At 41.5% G+C, this 20,923-nt stretch overlaps 1 protein-coding gene across 1 annotated transcript in view; it reads right to left on the bottom strand.

Annotated features, from left to right (window-relative positions):
- Positions 1-20,923, bottom strand: part of ADARB1 (adenosine deaminase RNA specific B1) — a 65,943-nt gene that overhangs the window by 33,380 nt on the left and 11,640 nt on the right. The window contains exon 2 of the mRNA XM_088536715.1: positions 10,508-10,544. The gene's annotated coding sequence lies outside the window, so the exon portion shown is untranslated. The remainder of the gene's footprint in view (positions 1-10,507; positions 10,545-20,923) is intronic.

The raw sequence follows: 20,923 nt of genomic DNA, 5'->3' as shown, positions 1-20,923 counted from the left end.
CTCAAGGTAAAGCCAATGTCAAATTCACACTGCACATAAAAAACACACAGTTTGAGCAGTTGATACACTGAAGATGCAGTTCATTTATCCTATACCGTTCTGATGAGCATCTGTTTGGCTCGGTCTGGTCTGTGTTGGCACACACAGGGCTTTTTTTCTTTTTTCTTTTTTTTTTTTTTCTAGAAAATGAATCAAGCACAAAAACAGGGAACACCGAAGGCAGAACCATGCATGAAAGATGCATGACACACACTTCTACCAAAAGATTTGGTGTAATGGTGAGGAAAGCAATGTGGAGGATCAACATCTTGGCAGCCTTAAACAGTGGATCAAACCATGGGAAACTGTCACTTGTTTTGTACTTGTCAATCCTTTGAATTTGTTGTGCATCTGCCTCTCAGCATCCCTAAAGCACATAGTAGGTAAATCCTATACTCCACATTACATTATTCCTCTTTTTAAGACACATTTATTTTCCTGAGCAACACTATCACTGGTAGCATCTTCAGTATTTCCAAGACTACCCAAAGCCGGCTGCTGCTATTTAATCACTCTGTGGTCCTCTGTCCTTCTCTCAAGGCCTTTGAGCCTTCATCTCATCTCCAGAATCACAAACTCAAATAGTCTACCCGTCACCTGCAAAGATCCTACTCCCCTAGCACCCCCTCAGCTAATCTCCCCATTTCTATGTAGATCTTTTCTTTGAAATCAGGCACCGCTGCCGTGGATTTGGGGAGGGCTTTGATCACTTCTGCAAGGATGGGCTTCGAGCTGTATCATGTTCTCTGCTGCACAACAGCTCTGATCACTACATTCTGCAGTAGGTTCTTTTCCCACTTCCAGCGGAAAATAATATTAGCATTAAAACACTACTGAGCTTTAGCTGGTTACAAAGAAATGGAGAAGCTGTTCTTGAGTCAAGAACTGCCAGAAGTAACTAGGCATATCATTTGCTTCAGTGTCTTAGTTGACGCTTTATGCTGACACTTCATGCAAAGCACAGCGAACACTGGGTCCATACATCTAATTGTGTTGCTAACAAAACAAACACACAAACAGAACTTCACTAACACTGAAAAAAGAAAACTATTGATGAAAACAAAAGACTTGCATCCAAGAATGAAAAATGATATGTAGGAATGATAATATGTAGCGATGCTGAAACAAGGGACGGAGCTGACCACGCAGCTGTGCATCCCACTGGGATGGCAGACATCAAGCCCTCCTACAGCATTTCATCTACAGAAGGATCACTAGTCATCTCTATAGTCAACCTTGTTGAGCCATAGATCTGTAGATTAAACCCCTAAACATTATCCCTGATCGCCCCGAGAGGAGTTTGTGACAGGAGAACTGCAAGACTTGCACAGTCAAATGGTCACTTTAAGAAACAGGTTTTGTAAAATCATAGCTAACGTCACGTGCGATTAAAATGCAAAATTTAATGTTCAGATCAAACATTTACAAATTTGTGACTCAGAAAGGAGTATCAGGTACTGATAAAGTGCGTAAAGTCAATAAAAATACAGACGGTTTATTTGCCATGTTAACACCTATGCGAATTCAAATATTGTTACTCGGCAATCAAAAATATTTTAAACCACAATATCCTCAACCAAACAAATTCTCATCAAGCAAACCACTATTTGCAATCTTTATGGTTTACTTTTCACGGTAGGAGTAGAAAAAAGCAAAATGCCTACTTAGCCATCATTAGACTAATCATTACTATGCCTTCAAGTGCACGAGAAAGAAAAATATGCCTTATGTTTGTCACCATTTCACGTGTTACTTCAGTAACAAAACTCACATGCATAGATGTTGGGGGACTGTAATTATCCTAAATTTCCTATCAGCACTATAATATGTTTATGACCATTCAAGTTTGTGGTCTGAAAACACCTCTTTGTTCCTGCAAGAGGATTTCCATTCCACTCCCCAGCCCATTCAGGAGAAGACACTGAATTAAGTAACGAAGTGGTTTCTCCATAAACAAGGAGAGGAGACATACTGCCAAAACAAAAACATTTCTGGACTTAAACTTTTAGCTTTCACTAAATTGTAGGCTTCACAGTGGTAATTTCTCTTCAAAAGCCTTCGGGTTATGTCCACATACTGAAAAAAATGCTGCATTAAATGGGATGGTGGCACCATCTCTGCCGCTTAAGCCTGAAAGAGGCATCAGCCTTTTTACAGATGAGTACAAAAGAAATGACAAATTTCAATATTCTTTAATGGTGTTTTTTAATTTTATATTTATTTTTCCCCCCTCATTTCTTTCAGTATCACACATCCTTTTGGTATAGGCAGTCACTGATCCTGCTGTCCACAGCGGTTGGGCAGGGGACTTGGGACACATCACAACCTCCCTGTTCATCCCTATCTGTTGCTTGTCTGAATTTGGCACCAAGTTATTGTCTCGCCAGAGCAAGGAGCCTGTCCTTTGCTCTCTGACTCCACAGCACCTCGTGCAAGGGCTCTTGTCACTGCTGGGCTCTCGAGCATGACAGTAATACAAAATGACACGTGAGATGAAGAGCATTTGGACACCAAGGAAAACCTGCCAAGGAGGCAGAATCCACTCAGAGAAGGAGGTAGATGGCTCCAGGGTTCTCAACCAACACAAAGTATTACAGCAACAACAAAATATTACCTCAGAACAAGGGATGAGTGAAAGGACTGGGAAAGGAACGGAACAGTTTACCAGAGGCAGTTAAAGAAAATGCCTGGAGACTGGAGAGGACTGTTTCCAAATAACATGTGCATGCCCACGTCCATGCTGGGCGGGAGGACAGGATGGCCAGAAGCCTCCTGTGCTCTCTGCTGCAGCGCTGCCCTCCGAAGGGCAGAGACCCAAGCGTGAGATTGCTCCAGTCCCAGCTACAGAATCCAGAAAGGAGTCACCTCTCCCGAGAGGTGCCCCAGCGCTTCTTGTGCACGTTTATTTAAAAGGTAGATCTTCCCATCTTTACCCACTGAACCCCATGGCATTTTATTCCATTGGTTTGTGTAGTCGGTTTGGGCTATACAGAAAGATTTTAAAATGCTCTTCGGTACAGGACAGGTTGCACTCAGAACTGCATTATCGCCTGCTTTGAGAAATGGGGATTAGTGATTTCAGAAAGAGGAATATGAACACAAACTTCTCACTCCAACAAACAGTTTCACCCCCTGCCCACACATGCTTGATCGGTCCCAAAATCCTTAATAACCCAGTTCTGATTTCACCTGGTGTTCTGGAGTGGTATTTCTGACTCCTTTGACCTTCCAAACTTGTATTACAGCAGATTTTATAAAGCAGTAAAACTGCAAAGATAGATAAAAACTCACTTATTGCCCATGAATAACCTACTTAGTTGCAGATGTTCAGAAATCTCTCAGATCCTGCAGGTATAAAAATGTTTTCACTGATTGAGAATTAGCACTCAGTAATTTTTAGGGACATCTGACCAATGACAAATTCCATAAATGACTATGGAAACTGCGTATTTGCATCAAAAAGTGGATATGATCCAAATCCTCAGTTTTACTCCTAATAACCTGTTCTAAAATCGGTTGACAACTGGAGTAACAGCCTCTGCTAGCACTTGAAAAACTTTCATTTTGGAATAAGAGATGAGAATAATGGAAAAAAGGTTAATCGTTGCTCAGAGATTACCAAGCTTTGAAAAGAGCAGGAATAATAAACAACTGATGGAAATATTAATTACTCAGTTACTTAACTAATTTGGGTCCAGACAGTCAGTGCATATACAGAACATTTTTTTTAGGGAAAAAAAAATGTTGAAAAAGTCAGGTACTTGGAATAAAAAAAAAAAATCTCCTTTCTCTCAGATATGCTGTTAAAATAAATGCAGGCTTTCACTCTATTGGTGTAGCAGAGGGGATTTTTTGATTTTTTAAACATAATGTGACAACTCAAAATTCAGCTGTTAGCTAAATATCTAAGCGATTTGTATAGCAAGGCATCCTGTAATACTTACAATAAAAGCAGTATTATAAAAAAGGTAAAAAAATCAACCCAAATCTCTTCTTTTTCTAAACGCATTACACACCAGGCATCCCTAATATGGAAAAAAGTCGCATCTAAAAGTATGTTGTTTCCCAATTTAAATAAAGTAATAAAAACATATAGTAGATTTCCATTTTCAAACATTTTCTGAAGCACTCTGTTCCCCACAGAGCATTTCCAAAGGCAGAAAAACACTAGGGGTACCAAATGTATCGGCCAACTCATCAGCATTCGGTTTTGTTTCCCTGAGTGGCTCATTGAATTACTTTTAATCAAATGTTTGAAAGAACAAAGAATCACTGTATGAGTACAAACATAGCCATAATTCATGCTTTGTTCATTTGACTATTTTGTATTGTCACTACCTGAAAGAAAAAGAAGTTATAAAGGACCCTTTTAATATCTGCCTTGGACAATACTTATCATTGAAGAAAAAAAAAAAAAGTTATATGGAAAGTGCTGTATGCTTAGGTACTATCCAGTGTTATATGTTAACACATAACAGCATTTACAGCTGTTAAATGTCGTATAAAAAACGTAACCTGACAGATAAAACAAATATCATTGTAAAGATGATAGTGAAAAAGCAAAAAACTGCAGCTCAGAAAAGTTCCCTGTATTTTCTGAAAGACTCGGTTCAAAATGTTTCTTCAATTTTATAAATCCAAGCAGAAAACACTGAAGTTACATTTAGCAACTAAGGCTCAAACCTCACCTGAAAATCTTTACACCGACACATTTATGAAATCCTGGCAGTTTGTTTTCACAGAATAGCAATTAAAAAAATACACACACACACGCTACCTTTTCTCTCAGAACGCCTCTTACGCCTCCTTTTACAGCGACGCCTGACATCGCTGAAGAACGTCCCCATGCTGGAAGTGGCAGCCAGGAGAGATGCCATCCGTGGGAGCCCCAGTCCACGGCCAGGTCAGGTCCCCAGGGCGCTACCTCTCCCTCTGTCTCTCTTCATAGCTCAGCATAAAGACACAGCAATTTATTCCAGCAAGCCACAGCAGCAAGAGGAGTTAACCCTGTGCTACATCCTCACTACCAGCTCTCTCCACCTAGTCAAGGTCCATTCAAACTGCAGGATTCAGGCAGGGCACAACAAACACTGCATTGAGTGCTACCATCCGCAAGAGGCCCATGTGACAATTAACCCTTTCGGATCTTTTTGGAAGCAGAAGCGAGCAAGGAAGGACAGTTTTCCCTCAGATGGCAATAGCAAAGGCATCCTCATGTGCCATTTATCATCACTACCAGATATGGAAAAGCAAATTCTCTTTCTAAACATACAAAAGAGGAGGAAAACTCTTTGGCTTGGCATTAGTCTTTTACTTTCCAAAGAAATACAAGGCATATAGGAGGAACACATTATATATCCTAGCTCCATGCAATAAATCAAGGTTCCTCCAGCGTGCCTTATAATCATTTCTCACAGCTAATGCATTTTGCATAATGCATAGAAACACACACCAAATATATTTGGATGTAACAGATGTACACAGATATGCAAATCTCAAAAATAATGTTTTAGTCCCACATTTACGTGGGTATGCATGCCAAGTTTTGCTACTAGCCTTCCCAAAGTCAACAGCAACAGTGGCATTTTCTAGCCTTTTTACAAACAGAAAAACCCCACATGGGGCAATGTGATATTACCATGTTTCCCAGTCATCCATCCATGGAAATTTAAATATGGCTCCGCTGGATCAATGACACGGCTTAACAGTGGCAGCTACCTTTTAATCCTGTTGATAGCTAAAGCTTTGCAGGAGATGGGACCCCCCTGAATTGCAGCAGGAACGGATAACCTAACCAGGGGCCATGCAGATTTCTTCAGCACACAACTAGTGTGTGTTGACTTCCCTTATCATCACTCCTATCTGCAGAATGCCACTAAAAAGAAGCAAAAGTGAAGCTCAAACAGGGAAGGAGCTGACCTGCTAACAAGGTCTCCTATCCATTTCCTCCACAACTACTGTATCTCCAAATCAGAGACCTAAGTAGCCTAACAGGTAGTTTTAAGAGATGCAAATTTCCCCATACTCAGATTTCTGTGTTAACGGGCACTGATTCACTGAGGTTGAAGTAGCACTGAAAGCCCTTTTCGTACTCAGTCTGCACCATTTATAAGAGGAACTGTGGTGGAAGAACAGCCAATACACAGCCCAACGCATGGCTACCACACGTTTCCCGCTGTTCAAGATGTCCAGGAGGACATTAGTCCCATCATCAACTGAGACCAGCTTCCCAAACCAGTCAAAACTAGAAACCACCTAATTTAAAAGCAGTTGTAGTGCGACATCAGGCCCTGAGATGTAATAGCCCCATTGGGTCTACGAGATGCTTATAAGATGAAGACAGAAAATCAATAAAACCACCATGGAGCCTAACACTTCCAGCATCAGCACAGAGCACAAGCTGTGTTTCAGCCCGGCGTTTTCCCCCCTCACCACATCTAATTTACCCCTATGTGAAGCCATTCTCTTCCTCACCGACTAACGGACTAACGGCTTTGGGCAAAGTCTGACTTTTCTGCTCACATTTAGCTGCACGCAATGGGGAAAAGAGGAGACAAAGACAAAGAGGAGAAAACAAGGAGAGCTCGGTGACTACAACCCACATGGCCTTGGGAGAAACACACCATTGATATACAGAGAGAGACAGAAGGGGCCAAACACTCCTGTGGTAATGGTAATCTGTTTGCTCCTTTGAGCAAGCAGTGTACTTTTTACAAAGTAAAGAAATACAAAATAAAAAGACCCACCTTCCTCAACTGAAGTTTAAAAACATAAACGTAGAGTGAGAACTCAGCTAACACCTCCAGCCCTGAAACCCACACACTTTCTTGGTCTGCTCAAGCGCCTGTTCTCCTTGCTACTTCCTATATTTAATCTTGTTCGCCCCCTGTTTTGAGCTGGAGATCAGGCAGCTCCCTTCAATCCAGGCTTTTCTAGCACTCCTGCTGCTACAGCAGTGATACAGCTTGAGCTGCACACACCTCAGCCTCACCACTACACACATTCAAGTAAGAAGAATGTGGACATATGGGAGTTAGAGTGACCATAAAAAAAAATAATGCAGCATCAACAACAGCCACTGGAGAGAGAGAACTTTACATTAAATTCTGTTGTGGAGAAAGCTAAGGTGAGACTTATTAGTTCACACATCCTATATTTATTCTATAATGGTAGTAAGCTCTTTCAAGTAGCTAAAATGTTATACTGTCTAATAAAAAGCCCTGCTAGATCCAGAAAGCCCCTCTGAGTTAGTGGTATTGCAAGGTTAGAATGCCCCTGAAAAGACTGATAAAATAAACTTTTAAATTTCCCTTATTCGGGAAAAGTTCTGGTGGACGAAAAGGTCAGATTTTTTTCATGCAATTCTACAAATAACTTGCAAATGCTTTGACCAAGTGTCTCCCTGACAGAAAATCCATATAATGATCTACAAACAACCAAAGGAAGCTTCCTGCCAGTACTGCCAGCAGACAGAGCAACAAGCTGATTTCTGCTGACAACAGACATTAAAAACCACCTGTAAGAATGAAAATGGGTGTAAGCACATAACTTCGAGATCAACACAGGCCACAATCCACCAGCTGTTTGCCAGCTACAACCTGAGAAACATTGCTGTCAACAGTCAGGTGGGTCTCAAATACTTCAGCTCCTTCCAAACGCCTTTACTGCAGCTCTTCCAGGGGCTGAAACGTTCTCCAGCTTCTCCTCACCACAGGGGTGTGTGTGCAGGGCACGGGTGTTAGGAAGCCTCAGGATGCAGCAGTAGTTGAGCACTGAAAGCATTCAGAATGAGAAGTACCCAGAACATTGCCACAACTAACAAGCAGAGCCAAGGTACAGCTACTAAGCAGGGAGAGCTGACATGATGTCAGCACAAACCGGCGTAGGCTTCTCCATTGCGCTTGTATTCCTTCTGACACCAGAAAAACTTCAAATGAAAGGGATATTTCCCTTTCCAGGGCACAACTGCCACGTTAAGTATTGAACATTTTAAAGTGATTTTGCCTTAACAGAACTAATTTACTTGCTTTCACCTGTAAAGGCTGAAAAAATATTTCTGCTGCTGGCTGCTGCAGGACTGTTTAAGCTCTCCTCTCCAAAGCAGCACCTACTCTGTTGACCACTGCTCCTCGAAACCGCAGGGGGACTCCAGGATATCAGATACAGGAAGCAAATCTGAGATAATTTTAGCCAAATCAGGGAAGGATGACAGATTTCAATAGGTGAACAGAGTCTCTAAGATCTGAATACTGAGTAAGAAAAGGTCAGAGTTCTAAGTTATAAAACATACAACCTTTAGTAGGCAGAAGATTAAATATTCATCAAATAGTACATATATTGCAAATAGTACACAACTGTAACTAAGCAGGTTCAATGCTGAACAAAAGGAGGCAGACACTACAAACTAGAGGAAAAATGCAGCATTTAGTTTAACGTATACCTTAGGAACAGAAAATCCTCTAAAATCTCTGTATTTCACAAAAATGGTACCCATGAAAGGGGACAGGATTGCTTTTACTCCAACGAACAAGCAATCCGCAGGAGGGAATTCTCTCGCACAATGTCTCATCTCGAATACTTCCATCTCATCCGTATTCCTGAATTAGGAATACAGAGACACAAAGCAGCCGAGGTATCCTAGCTCACAGCCACAAACACAAACCAATCCAAGAAGAGGAGCTCAACAGCATGACCAAGTGGAAACCTTCAGTAGCTTCTGTGTTCTCTGCCACAACACAGAGCACAGGAATGAAGCCAGCCTTGTTTCTTGTACATCTGAGGCTTATGCTAGACTGAGTTTTATGGCTAAATTGCAAGTTTAAACTGAAGTTACTGGAGCAGTGGCACTTAAAAAGTCCCCTCCTGTCTAGATGCTTCAAAGGCTCAAGGAGATGCTGTAGCCCTTTCTGTTAATCAAAGCACCTTCAAAGTATTTTGCCTGTGCATCAGATTTGCTTCACATCAGACGACAGGTTGGAAAGCTGCTTGGGAAAGAGGAAAGAGAACTGAAACAGTGTGATCACAGAGCAAAGAAGATTCTCACTTCGTATTTGTCACATATTACCTGAAAAGTCTCCATGCTCCAGTTAAAGTAACCTTACAAGTCTCACTGACTTATGTATCTGGAGACTATTACCAACCTACTTTAAAGGCTCTTTTAAGAAAGATTTGGACACAGTATTTTTTAAACCCTTAGTGATTTTTCCACCTATGCAATTCATATTGTTTCCAAGCACTAGCATCGTATCGCAGGAGAGCAGCAAGACCTCGTGCAGCTCTGCACTGCAGCACGACTGAATATGAATAAATCAGCAGTAACTGCTAGAATTTGCTCGAGTCTAATTACAGCCTGCACATTTGCCAATGCACCCTGCACGTGGCCAGCTCCTGTCTGCACCCCAGAAGGCCCAGGTAGCTCCAAGAGCAGATGACAACCCCCCAGATGACTTAAATACACTCCATCAGCACCATCTACTGTCACGCTACAGAAATGACAGACTTTAAACACAACACTCCGCTGAATGACACAAAAAAGATGAGAGCCTGGCTCAGAATTGGAAATAATTTGGATTGCTTTGACAACAAGCCATTTTTGAATATAAACTGAATGAGAGGTTTTGCTTTGGCTACCAATGACTTGTTTTTGCTGGCTAATGCTTAAGATGCTGAGGTAGCATCTTAAACTAGCTGCTAGATGTGGTAGCAGCTCAGAGAGGAAAACAGAGCAGTCTTGATCTCCAAGCAACAGTAGTATTTTTATCATAATTTAAAAGATGATGGTTGCAGCTACCCAGTAGTGCAAAAGAGAAAAGCGGTTAAGCGGTTTCCTTGGAAGAAATATCAGAAAGAGTCAGGCTGGTAAAGTGGTCATATAAAGAACAAGTATTTCCTGCTTTCCCATGGCTGAGTTACCAAGCTTGGCTCAAACACGGAATGAAACAAAACTTATTTTCAGTAATAGACAGATACAGAAATTTAATCTGAAAAGCCTTAGGAAGCTTTGCAAGGGAGACACCCTATTTAACAGGCACATCAGGGACGAGCATTTTCTGACATTTTGTTAAACATTTCAAAACCTCCAGTAATAACTACCCAGGTATGACATACTGCAATACATAAGGCTCCAAGACCAGACTTTATTCCCTCGAGTCTTGTAAGCCAACTTTTCATATTCGATGCATTAAATTATAAATAAATAATGATTTGTGGTCAAAGTGCTTTGTAAACTTTTGCAGGTATTTCAAGGAATAAGTATTTTCAAGGCCCTACACTCATTTTCAGACTGTTTTGATTCAAACTTCTTGAGAATTTTTTCTTTACAAGCATAACTGCTATAATATTTGACTCCTTAAAAGTTAAGAGGAATTTCCTCTGCACATATGGAAATTTTCTTTCCTCCAGCTTGCAATTGCAACGCACCCATCAAAAAAAGGGCATCACTACGTGTTTGTAGACTTGGCCTGCTTACCTTTTTAACTATTAGAAAGGCATGCTGATTCTGCAACCTGAAAAAAAAGAAAAAAAAAAAAGGAAACGGTTAGTATTCTTTTTAAGTGCATTACAGCTGGCAACTTCTGACCTTCCAAGAGAGAAATTTCTGGTTTTATGAGAATGCACACTACATATTGCACATCCATCAATCACAGAGCCCACTGTCCGGCAACCCCAGCAAAGGAAGGGGAAAAACAAAATTCAGGACATTCCTATCCCCAAAAATAAAGCTTGAGGATGCTTAGCACTGGGGTAAGAAGCATAAAAGAGGTATATACAGTTATTTAACAAAATTCTGCCTGCAAACTTTGCAACTTCTAGCAGAAAGGTCAGCAGGAAATTTGGCCAATACTGGCTTAAATCAAAAGTAACTTGCGGGTTATCATATATGCTGCAAACAAACCTACAGTCAACACCTTGTTAGATTTCTTTTGTTTTTCTAAGTCTTAAATGTCACTTGTAGTGGTTGATATAGCTTAACCCACATAATCAATGCCTCATGTTACAACTCCTGTTTAAAACGACAATTTCTCGATACTACTAACATCATCCTGAGGTCTCTGCAAGTGCCTACAGAATTGCAAAGTGCTTTGGCTGCTGCCAGTGGAGAGGAGAAATGAACAGCAGATTTGGGGTAAGAGAGATCAAGATAGTGGGAAGGGGTAATTTATTGAGAAATTATTTTATTTTTTATTTCCACAAACACATGTAACCTGCACTGCTGCTGTCTTGGTAAAAGAATGGCCTTTTTGCTATATTCTACCAAAATACACGTGGGTGAACACTACCTTTACTTTCCAAAATATACCCAGTACTCTAAAGGATTTTGATCTCTGTATCCTGAAGACAACATTCTCTAATGTTATGCTGCCCATAAGAGGGAGCTGGTTCACTACAAAAACATTCACTGACACATTACACTCAGGCTGTACAGCCACGGACCAGACCAACTCAGGAATGCAACTATCACACATGAAAATATTCCAGTCAAGCTAGACAAGAAATCATTCAATACAATAAAGCAGTATACTAAAATATTTATTGCTTTTTCCCCCCCAAATACATTTAAATTTCCCAACACTTTATGGTGTCATTTTCCAATGACACCAATAATCCATAAAAACACAACCATACTATTTTAGCCTTAATAAAATTTATAATCAATCCTGAGACAACACACTGGTAGCAATTTTTAAATAAGGATTGAATATTTATATTATTATAAACTAGAGTTGTTTTAGAACCCAACTAAGAAAACATTAAGCCACTGCAGTGGTTGCAGGGATGTGCAAGATGCAGAGTTTATTTTGTACCTGGTAGAAACATGTACTCAAACCAGCAGAGAAAAAGCTACCTGCAAGTCAACCTCTGCAGCAAACTTGGGAATGTCTATTAAAACTAACGACAGGCATGCAAAAGAAAGAGGACTCAAAATCCACTAAATCTGTAATCTCATTTTTTCATCAATTAAACCCAGATGCAGCCTTGAAGCTGTGCCAATATTCATTTTCTAGGTTGCTTATACTTCACCTCACTTGCCCTGGCAGCCACAGGCAGGAACGATGCTTCTCCAAACGAAAACCCAGCTTTTCCATCCCACCCGTTCGTACACAGAGACCCTGAGGTAGGCTGGAGATTCTCTCAGTACATGCGGTAGTTCATCATGAGCTGAAAACATTAAACCAAGTGGCTCTGCATGTCCACAGAGCCTGCTGTGCAGAAACTAACTATCCAGGACATGTGTGGCAAGACCTCATTGTGTTAGAGGCCTGTGCAGAGCGTGGTTTATTTATGATTATTTTGTCAAGCAGGGTTTCAAGTAACAAGTTCTCACCCTCTTACAGCTTGACTAAACAGAACTGAAATGTTTTCCAAACTTCATGGGGTCCCGGTGTTGGGAAATCTGGGGTTAGAAAGGAATCTAAAACACTTCCACACTTGCCAACAAAGCCTTTGACAAAACACGAAGAAAAGGAGTGCTAGAGGCCAAAACCAGTGCGTGAGGGAGCTCGTTGACTTGCATTTTCCATCTCTGCTTGTTGGTCTAGTCGGTATTACCTGAGCACCCCATCATAGCGTGTCTCACAGGCTTTGATCTCGGGCCCAAGTCTTCTGACATCTCCAGTAGGTGTCTTTGGCCACCACTGCTGCTCATGAGGAAACAGGCAAACTTGCAGCTCCCCCAGCTCCACAGGCAGGAGGAGAAGAGATGTGCGTGCAAGTCATAGCAGATTCGTCTTGCTCCTAATATCCTGCCTGAAAGTATTAGGCTAAAAGAAGAGCAGTGGGCTATACAGATAATCATGAGCCCTTTTAAATCCTCAGTCTTCCTTTAACGGAGTGCAATCAAGCTATTTCAAAGGGTCAATACAGGTCAGCAGTCATGTCTCTTCCGTGCAAGAACTACAGTAGCAAAGAGCAAAAAAAAAGTCTCCTTAATTCCACTGCAACCTTCTAGCTCAGGAAGACCCCAAGCCACATGTTTTAGAGGCTGGGAGAATATTCAGAGAACTTATCACATGGCTGTCCTGTTCCTGTGCTCATCCCTAACCATCCACTGCCAGAGATAGGCCCACAGACCTTCAGTATCATTAGAGTTGGTTTTAGCTTTTATGACAACGGTTTTCCAGAACCATTGCTGGCACTACACAGATCAAATTTCAAATTATTTTGAAACTTAAAGTCTCTAGGGGATTTTTGATTTACGTCTTCGGATGGGCACTAAAGAGGAACGAAAGGAAAATATTGCAATGTGGACATGGCAACAGCATAGATATATGCCTGGCACAAACCTCTAATCTTCCACATTTCCTGCTTGTCTCTGTCTGGTGGCACTCTGATAGTTCAGCATTTAGCTGAAGGAATAACATGCCTCTTGGGCCCTTTTTCTGGAAGAGAAACTGGTGTTCAAGTGCCAGAACCAGCTCCCCCGAGCAGCTCAGCACCAAGCAACACCAGCACCGCATGGCTATGAAAAGGCAGTCCACAAATCCTCAGTCCCTGAAGCATCTCTTCCAGCACAGGTCTCAAATATATATGTACACCCCTGCTTTATTGGCATTTGCTTCCTCTGAAAATATGATTATCGGTTTAATATAATTTTAGAATGACAGACAACACTAAAATAAAGGCTTAAAAAAAACAAGCCAAGGAAGGGCTCTTCCTCTTCATCTTAGATTTTGGCATAACAACTAAAAAGAAAAGAAAAGAAAAAAAAAAACAAAAAACATACAAACAAGAAATAACTAATACAAGCAATGCTAGATAGAGCAGGTAGACAGCATTCACCATAGCTCTCTATTTGGCTGCCAGAGCACGAGTTACACTGGTGAGGAGAAAAAAAACAAAGCAAAACAAAAACACAGTGAATTAAACTCAGAGATGAAAGAGCTGGGACAAGTGCTTTGCCTAGCCAGCCTTCCAAAAACTGTGCTAAACTGTCCATTTCTGTACTAAAGACTAGGGGTGGGGGGGAAAGGAAACATACCCAGAGTGACTTCTCCCAGTGCAGCAAAGGATACCTGAAGCCCCTCTGATGAACATGCTGTCATGATGAAGCTATCTTCATTTCTTTACAGGTTTCTAAAAACACTAACTTTTTAAAAATACTGAAAACTGAAAAGGCTTCAAGGCTTTATCCAGACAATGGGAATTTCATCAGGGACGCGACAGCCGTTGCTGTGCGCCACGGACTGCCCCTCACGCCTTACCAGCCAACACTCCTTTCTCACACAGCTCAACTGCCAGCCCTTTTATCATCTCCTCAGCAGAAAACTACCAAAAAACACCCCCAAGTAAAACTGGAGATCCCCACTGCTTAGTCAGCAGTCCTAAAAATCCTGGGGAAAGGAGGAAGACTATAGGACTTCCTTAACCAGTGAAGATTTCCATCCTTAAAAGGATGCTGCTCTCCTATAGTTAACAACTCCACTGCTTGAAGAACTTGTTCTTTTCTTGCACTACCATCATGATCAGTGAAACCAGGACTGAGAGCCCTGTCCATTAGGCAGAAAATAGGCCCCATCTTAATCTGACATTTTCAAAAAAGCATTAAGACTATATTAAATTATTTTAATTCAATACTTCTTCTAATAGCTACTGATATATCCAGTAAAATCAACAGCGTCAAAAGGTTGAATCTTCCGGTAGAGAAAAATGGCTTGCAGTCTAGAGGCCCAAAGTTAGGGAGCAGATAGATGAAAACCCTCAGCTGAAAGTTAAATATCCAACCAGTTTTACTACGTTACTACAGGAGACTTCACTTTGGTGCAGCATCTAATCTGGAGGATGGCATTTAAAACAGATTTTTACTTTCACAGGTTGACAAAAATAGCAAAATGTATTTGCATTACATACATAAAAACAAAGAATTTTTAGGCAAAGCCACGTATAAACATATTCCAAATAGGCGTTAAGCAATTTAGCACCATGCCAAATTGATTCAATATTTTGACCAAGAAAGAACAGACTTCATGTTCTTCCCTAGCAGAAGAATCTAATTGAGATTATATTTAAAAGAACTATGTTGTAATTGTGCAAATTTTCACTCAATCTAATTATACGCCGATGAATCACAGGGACAAACCAACTCCTCTAAAAATATATAATGTGACCTAATCTTTACCTAACATTTCCTTGCTTTGCTCTGCTTGTTTAGTAGTTTTCTTTTGAATTATGCAGTACCAGATGAAGGCAAATAACTGAAAGTCTTTCCTACAACCTAAGCCATGGGTGCATTCCTATGCCCAGTCACTAGTGAATGCAGGCACCCCAGTGGTTCAGTAAATTCAACTGATAGGGATTTTTGTTTGGTTGCTTTTAATTTTTAGAATGTGTGTGTTCTGCATGGTTCTCTGCAGCATCTTCTCTTTCAACTTCCTGCTTCCAAGTGCCGCTTTCCAAAGGGATCAATAGCTGAGCCTGCCTCCATCTCAAGACAAGCTGCTCATAAGACAAAATTAGCCTGTCACAGAAGACAAAAAATGAACGTACATATTGAGATTGATAAAAACACTAAGCGTAGTTTATACTCCACACAAACTTGAAGTAAAGACTATAGTGTCCTCAAGTGCCTTAAGCTATTTTTAGCTAGCTTTAACAGCATGTCCTTTATATACAGCATTTCTTTCAACTGAATTTCCATCCCTCATCACAAAATCTTTCTTTTACTTTTTAATGTATTTACAAAAAGAAATTGTGGACAATAAACTGAAACCAAGTTCATTGACATTTCAAAATGGCAATCCAGCAGCTCCTCACCAAGAGCAGAAAAACACAGATGTCACTTAGTGAAATTACAGTTAACCTTTCAACTGCTACTGCTTTTGCTGCAAGTATCAAATAGGATTACATCCAGCACTTATTCTGGCATAGTCAAGGATCCAAAACTGCATGGGAATGATTTAAAATTTTAAAACTAAAAATTCTTATTTTCTAAAATATTCTGTCATTAAAAACGGTCTGGCATCAAATTTACACAATATCAGTCAATATCACTTTTGTTTGATTTTGTGATTCCCAGCATTTGAAAATTATGTTGATGTGACAACTTATGATAGCTAAAAGACTTATTAAATATGAAATTTTAATATTGAAGCAACATTATTGCAAAATTCAAAGATTTTGAGGTAACTTTCTATTTTCACAAATCACAATACACATTCTATAAAAAAAGTCACCTAAGAACAGAACATTCTTGATGTCAAAGGAAATATTAAGATAAGTATGATTAACATAAAGATCTTTTAGGGAATCCAGACCTTAACTTTAGTTTTTGCAATTCTACTAGAGCTAATGTTTAAACTTTCCATTACTCATTTAACTACTTTAAATATAAGTAAAAATGAGATAGTATGATACTGCAATCTTGAGATGAAGCAGCAACTTTTGAATTACAAAGTCATCACACTTCAGAAAACAATTCAAAGCGAATGCTCTGCTCTACCATCCCATGACAGTTCCCAGCACATGCTAGGGAGCATCTGCCCAGGGAAGGCGGCTGCTCCAGTAGGGATGGGTGACCCACCTGCTCCAGCCTCCCTGACCAGCTCTGGCCCTGGAAGATGCTTCATAAAGATGCAAAAACTCCTGAGTTTACAGGGAAAGCAACTGCTGTCTCTACTACCATGGGGGTGACTGCAGGATCCAGTCTATTGTTTGGAGTCCTCTGTTATCATGAAAATGTGAGAATATATCATTTGCTCCACAAGGCAGAGGCAAACTTAACACAGACTAAATGGGTACTTTGTACCTTAACATTAGACTCTGTGAAAATGTTTCGGCAATCAGTGTTTAGAGAGAAGAGGTAAAACATTTATCATTCAGTTTATCACTGTTCAAAAACACTAGATTATATCACAAAATGGCTGAGGTTGGAAGGGACCTCTAGGAGTCATCTAGTCCAACCCCCCTGCTCCAGCAGGGACACCTAGAGCATGTGGCACAGGGTGGCATCCAGGTGGGTTTGGAAGATCTCCAGAGAAGGAGACTCCACAGCCTCTCTGGGCAGCCTGTTCACCCCCACAGTAAATAAGTTCTTGCTCACATGGAGATGGAACTTCCTGTGTTTCATCTTGTACCCTTCATTAAAAAATATTAGGAAGCTACAGTCACAAATCAAATCCCTGTACCTGCTCAGTAAAGTCTTCTACTCACTATTTCTCCCATCCGCTGCGTTGCTGCTCTTCCCAGGCTGCTGAAACCACCTCTTGTTCATAGACCTCTGCTGTTAAACAGAGTGCGGTGGCCCTTTGCTAGCCCAAAAGGGAGGTGACACTTCGAGATTAGGTCTTTGAGACAACGGGAAAATTAATCATTTACAAAACACCAGCTAAAAATACGACTTTGGACTGTATCTCGTTCTCCCTTCCGCTTTAAGTCATGAGCGAGGCTCCTCACAACCACGAGGGAAGGAGCAGCGAGGGCCTTCCCGAGCAGGCCGCTCTCTCCCGAGGCGAATGCTCCCCGGGCCGCTCCGGGCCTGCCGTGGGTCTGCAGCAGATCTGCACTGTCAGCAAGAAACACAAACCACTGCTGTCAGCTGCTTCCAACATCACTGTCCCTCCAATGCTGCTTTAAGCCATGCGGCAGACCGAATAATTTCTGATGAAGCCAGGGATGGACAACTGATTCACAAGGTGGGATGAAGCTTCAAGCAGCTCCTGGAAGCGAGACCAACTGTAGAACATCCACTGTTTATTGCTCAATTTAAAAAGCAGAATATAAAGTGGAAATAGGCTTACCCACCTACACCTGACAGAGGATAAGGAGAAAAAACCCTGTCCATGAAATCCAAGCAGGCAAACCTATTCTGCTCACATAGAAACACCAACCAGGGTGTTACATCTGGTGCAGCACAGACAAGGAATTTCATTCCCTGTCCTACACAAGCTGCAGTATGACAGCAGAAGAGGTATCTCCTGAGCTGCCCCGTGAAGCTGGAGTCCGAGGAAGCAATGCTCAGACTTTAACTGGGGTTTGCTCCTCCTCAGAGGTCTAGGCCCAGGCTACCCCAGCATTCCAGAGAAGTGCTCCATAGCAAGCTAATCCAGCAAGATTGAGACAGCTAATGTTTCCCAGGAAAGAGTTGCTGCCAGTCTTGTATTTTCATATTGGCAGCTTTCTGGATAACGTGTGTGTGTGTGTGTCATCCCTGAAATATTTTTGCAAGAACCAGCTGCTGGTTTCTAAGAATAAGAAAGTGCCATCTTTCACTTCTAAAATGGTATTTCTATTTTTCCCTCCCCCCACTACCTATAGGAGTAAACCTGAAGAAGGACGAGCTCGCTTTCAAGGAGGCTCAACTTCTAGTCACTTAAGTCCGTAGCCTTCATGATGGGACAGTTACAATGGGCTATATGGGATCTCTTCAGTACAAAAATGACTCAAACTCTTTCCTAATGTAGTCCCTTGTGCTTCTCTATATTAAATACCTGTATGGCTGCCATAGACACCTTTTTGTTTTGCGGGCAGAGCGGATGCCATAACATTGCACCTACAGAACTTTCTACGCCTGTGTTGGGCAGAAACCGTACTCGACATTCTTTTCTTACTCAAGAAATAGTAACACTGCTCAGTGAGTTTGACAAAAATCAGCAAGGGGAACATGTGAGACAGCTTGGATAGGATTGGAGAAGGAGAGAAAGAGGGAGAAAGACTGTGTGATGCAGGTGAAAGTCACAATAGTCTGCACAGAACAAAGCATTTGTTGAATATATATTAAGAAATGCTCCGAGTTGCTCCCTCCAAACAATTGCTTAAGCTGCTTAAACTTAACAAGGGGAACTGCAGCGCTAATTGGAGTTGGAGTATTTAGGTCTACTTTACCAATTAACTAAATTATGCAAAGTGGCCCCAAAGAAGCTCTAAGCAAGGCAAATAGGAGAGAGGAAAAAAAAAAAAAAAAAAGCAACACTTCAGGGAAGAGATTTAATCTGCTGGGCACTTGTGAGAGTTTCAGTTACAGGAAACTTAATATATGGCATGTGCTGAAGTTGTAGTTACAGTTCATGGCTAGTAGGCTCATTTTTGTCTGAAAGGTATTTGCTCAGCAAAAGCTCCGAATATAGGATTCAAATCATCCCAGCACCAAAGCTCAGGAATGGCAGGACATGAACATTAGCATTCTCCCTTGCTTCTCTCAAGGATCAGTCTGCTAAAACCTCAGGGGAACTTTGGGGTTGTAACTGCAGTAACTGGGAAAGCTGGGCAAATATTAATGGTGGAAGATACAAAGATTCCAACTATTTCCAAGTTTTTGAAGGTAAAAAGCACTTTAAATAGATATTAATTGCTTTTAAATAAAACACACTGAAATGTATGCTGAGCTGTAAGTTATTGTTCTCAGTTACTAAGAAAAAAATGAAGAGAAATGAAAACCACTTTGCAGTAGAGTGGGAGATCCAGAACCAGTCTGCTTCATCTGACTCTCATCAGGAAGAGATTTCGTTTGCATCTTGCACAAGCAGTGGAAACAGCTGCAGTATTTTGGTTGATCCGACTGTTGAGCATGGCAAAAAATAAATCCTTGCAGAGCAACAGGAGAAGGACCCCTTTACCACAGCGACCCTGCGAGGAGTAGGCTGAACAGTAACGGAAGATCAGGAGATTTCTGGGAACCCGCATGACTTTGGGGAATTGAGGTTCACCATTTCTAAAGATGCGCCTGCAATGCCTGAGGTCTAGAGAAATTCAAGATGACAATTCTCAACAAAACAACTAGGTTGTCCAGTCTGTCAACTGTCTAAGGAGGATTGGGCAGTGTTACTTTTATATCATGTTGAACCCATGTTTATCTGCAAACTGGCTAAACAATAAATACATGACAACAACCTGCACCATCGTTTCATAAAGCAAATGACCATGATATCCTCAAAGGAAAAAAAGAAAAGTGCATATTGGTTTATAAGAAATCCCTGATTGGATCAAAAAACACAGGTTAGAAGCAGCCGCACTGACCTGGATTTTCAAAGGCTTTTTACACTGTCCATCTCTCAAGAAACTCCACTTCTTTTAATACTATAATCAAACAAATGGGAGGTGACAGAGTCAGAGTTGTTAACACTCTCCTATCAATAAAAATAAATCAGTCTGGATTTGATAGAACGCCCTAATAAATTCTTAGTTCTGCCAGAGATGATGGAGATTTCTAGACTGTCAGGCTTAAAAGAGAGAGGACACTGAGTCGTGCCGCAAGGCTTTTTTTTTTTTTTTTTTGGTCTGGAGAAAATTTGCTAATACGGTTTCTCAGACTGGAGAGTTTCCAAAGTCAAAGGGAAAAGGCCCTGAGCAGTTAGATCCAATTTTGACATTTCGCCTGCTTTAAGCCAGGGTGGACTGCAGGTCTCCAGAGATCCTTCCCAAAACGACACCTTCTATGATCACACTGGAGCACAGAAGACCAGACCTTTGCCACACGCTGCCGGCTGGGGAAGACAAGAGCTTGGCCTATTCAGTCTCACAGCACAAAGAGAACAGGACTGTGCCAGGGACAGGCGGAGGGAGCGTACAGAAAGCAGCCACCCGTCCCAGGAGAGCGAGCAGTTCGCAACCACACGAGGCCTTATGCACGAAGGCACGAAACAACAAACCTCTTCCAGGTCAGATTGCCACATACTGCAAAAGCCTCAGAGCTCCTTAGTCAGAGCACACTTATTACCCTATGGCCATCCCCAAATTTACAACCGAGGACAACTCAAGGCCGTGGAGAGTGGCCCGTGTCCCCCGCGTGCCCGCTGGAGGGCAGCAGCCGTCAGGACTCTGAGTCGAGCGCACCAGGCCGCGGGGCAGGTTTGTCTGCAGGCAGCATCGCCGCTCGGCGGGAGCTCCCATCACAGCATGGCAGCAGGAGAAGGTCGCAGAAACCAGCCTTCAGCCAGGGCCCACAGGGGCACCT

Source organism: Tinamus guttatus, unplaced genomic scaffold (assembly GCF_059628265.1).
Source record: "Tinamus guttatus ecotype Peru unplaced genomic scaffold, ASM5962826v1 Tinamus_guttatus_pri_ptg000702l, whole genome shotgun sequence".
Classification (NCBI taxonomy): Eukaryota; Metazoa; Chordata; class Aves; order Tinamiformes; family Tinamidae; genus Tinamus; species Tinamus guttatus.
The sequence above is the reverse complement of the archived record's forward strand: the minus strand, read 5'-3'. Positions and strand labels throughout refer to the sequence as shown.